Source organism: Phragmites australis, chromosome 7 (assembly GCF_958298935.1).
Source record: "Phragmites australis chromosome 7, lpPhrAust1.1, whole genome shotgun sequence".
Classification (NCBI taxonomy): Eukaryota; Viridiplantae; Streptophyta; class Magnoliopsida; order Poales; family Poaceae; genus Phragmites; species Phragmites australis.
This window is the reverse complement of record NC_084927.1, coordinates 1,678,227-1,680,747: the sequence shown is the minus strand read 5'-3', so window position 1 is coordinate 1,680,747 and position 2,521 is coordinate 1,678,227. Positions and strand designations below refer to the sequence as shown.

Sequence of the window (2,521 nt, the reverse complement as noted above, 5' to 3'; positions counted from 1 at the left end):
AAATGTCTTGGCCTATGTTGATGACATAATGGTCAAAAGTTCCAGAAGGAGCCAACACCTCGAAGACCTCCGGGAAACCTTCGACAATCTGTGAAGAGCAGGCTTAAAGTTAAACCCAGAAAAATACGTCTTCGGGGTACAATCCGGAAGACTCCTAGGGCTTTTGGTGTCGAAGAGAGGCATCGAAGTGGATCCTCAGAATATACAAGCAATTTTAGATATGAAACCCCCACAGAACAGAAAGCAAGCTCAACGCTTGGCAGGAAGGCTAGCGGCATTAAACAGGTTCATTGCAAAATCTGCAGAGTGAAGTTTACCATTCTTCAAGGTGTTAAAAAGCTCTGACCCTTTCAAATGGGATGCGGAGTAGCAAGCAGCCTTCGATGAGTTAAAAAGCTACTTGACGAAGCTTACAGCACTAACCAGCCCGGATTCGGGCGCAGATTTGCTGTTGTACATAGCGGCATCCCCTTCGGCAGTCAGCGCTGTACTCGTATAGGAAAAACCCGAAGACAACAGACTGCGCCAAGCACCAATATATTATGTATCAGAAGCCCTAGCAGCCCCAAAAAAAACCATACACAGAGTTGAAAAAAGTAGCGTCTGCACTGGTAATAACATCCCGCAAATTTCGCCACTATTTCACGTCTCACAAGATTACAGTGAAAAAAAGTTGTATCTCAAAAGGAAATACTCCTGACTCTATCTAAGATCATGCATACAAGTGCAGGAAGTATGATGGAGCTAGTAAAAAAAAGTTTAGCATGTACCATAAGGTCATGTCGGCTTGTTTGAAATTTCCAACGATGCATAAAAAAGACTGTAGCAGCTCCCCCACCAGTAGCAGCATCCTTCAGTAATGTTTACTTCAGGTAAATAACAAATCTTACTACTGGTAGGCTGGCAGCAACATTTTCTTTCTTCTCAATACACGCCAGATACTCCCACATGCTTGGTGTCCTTCAACCACACACATGGTCAGGAAGAAAAATTCAGAAACTGAACTACTCAACAAGTGCTCTGGCAGTATAACCTCTCATGAATTGCTGCAATAAAAAGTAAAGCCATGATAAATAAACTCTTCGTGAGCATTTCAACAAACACATAGTGAGCAAGTTAGCTTGCTATAATATTGAACAAACCTGAAGCTTTAATTTTACTCCTAATCTCTTAACTATGAGACTAGAAACCTATAGAGATATGAGTTTGGACACTGAAATATACAGATGGAGCAAAGTCAAATCAGCATACTTGATTAACTCTATCTATCAGATTTTCTCTGCCTCTCCAAATACAGGTTGTGGGCATGCAGCCGCACGCCTTGAGCTGCCAACCGGCCGCAAGCCCAAGCAATACGCATGGATGAAACCAGAGGCCCCAACCCCCAAGCCCTTGTGTGTTGACCATCCAATGTTGAGGGGGTCAGCCCCTGAACATTCATGCGTGCAAGGAGAGATGTTACCAGCAAATCTGCGCAAGGGAAGCAGCTAGAGGTGGACATGCGGTGGATCTGAGCAAGGAAGCGACTGGAGGAGGAGATGGCATCGGGTCACCAGTCACCACAGGTAAGTGAGGCCTGATCTGCAAGGGAAGAAACAGGGGTTAGTATCTGTTGATCAGTGTCAGAATGTCGATGGTGTGGAGGTGGATGCGACCGCGCACGGTACATGATGTGGAGAAGAATTGGGCAGGTTGCGAAGTGCAAATGGAATGCTGCGACGCCGGCGCTATCCACGCCCTTTGCCTCTGCGGCACCACCCTGTCGCTCGTCAGTCCCCACCCACCCAGCCACTCTGCTGCACCCACATGGCCGCATGCTGGTGATGGAGTCGGCGAGCAATGCCGCGGACGACACCCCGCTTCACGTTCGCTGCAGGCCCGCTGTTCCTGCTTCCTCCGCTGCTGCACACGTCGGCCCAGACGGCTCACCCAGAGGACTGCTTCCTACCGCGTGCGGCGGCGAAGGCGACGAGTAGCACGCCCACTGGGGAGACCACGACCACCTCGCTTTGCTTCCCTCCCCCTTCTCTTTGGCCGTCCGGTGTGCGGTGGCCGCCGAACGCCTCCTCAGACCTCTGATCAAGCGGCTTCCACTTGCACAGGAACTGCTCGAACGAGCCCCTGTAGCTGCGGTGCCGCCCATCTTCGCTGTGTGGATGACACTCTCTGGTGTGCGGTGGCCGCCAAACACCGCAGCAATCTTCTCCAGTACGGTGGCAGGGCCGGCTCTGAGATTTCGGTGACCCGAGACGAAACTAAAACAGAGACCTATTGAACATAAACATCAAAATATTTATATATCAATTGCAAATACAATATTCTGGGTATTAACAATTTTTGTCAAGGTCTTCTTTCTACGACTCTATCAACTCGTTTCTTTTTTTCTTTCCTTTTTTCGCTGCTAGATACATGCTTTTTAGATGCCATGTTATCACACAATGATAATTGGGTACAAACAATCATGAAAATTGAAATAAAAAAGTCATCAGCAGTTGATAACTAATGCAAAGCTGTAAAAGAA

General features: G+C 47.8%; 1 long non-coding RNA gene across 3 annotated transcripts; it reads right to left on the bottom strand.

Annotated features, from left to right (window-relative positions):
* Positions 1 to 765: 765 nt before the first annotated feature.
* On the bottom strand, positions 766 to 2,212 carry LOC133923851 (uncharacterized). Of its 3 annotated transcripts, none has more exons than XR_009910671.1 (3): positions 1,668 to 2,205; positions 1,143 to 1,581; positions 766 to 1,046 (listed from the first exon to the last, which is right to left on the bottom strand). It is a non-coding gene; the product is annotated as an uncharacterized LOC133923851 (long non-coding RNA). The 3 variants fall into 3 exon arrangements; XR_009910670.1 differs by having other exon boundaries at positions 1,252 to 1,581; positions 1,668 to 2,201; XR_009910669.1 differs by having other exon boundaries at positions 766 to 1,581; positions 1,668 to 2,212.
* Positions 2,213 to 2,521: the final 309 nt, after the last annotated feature.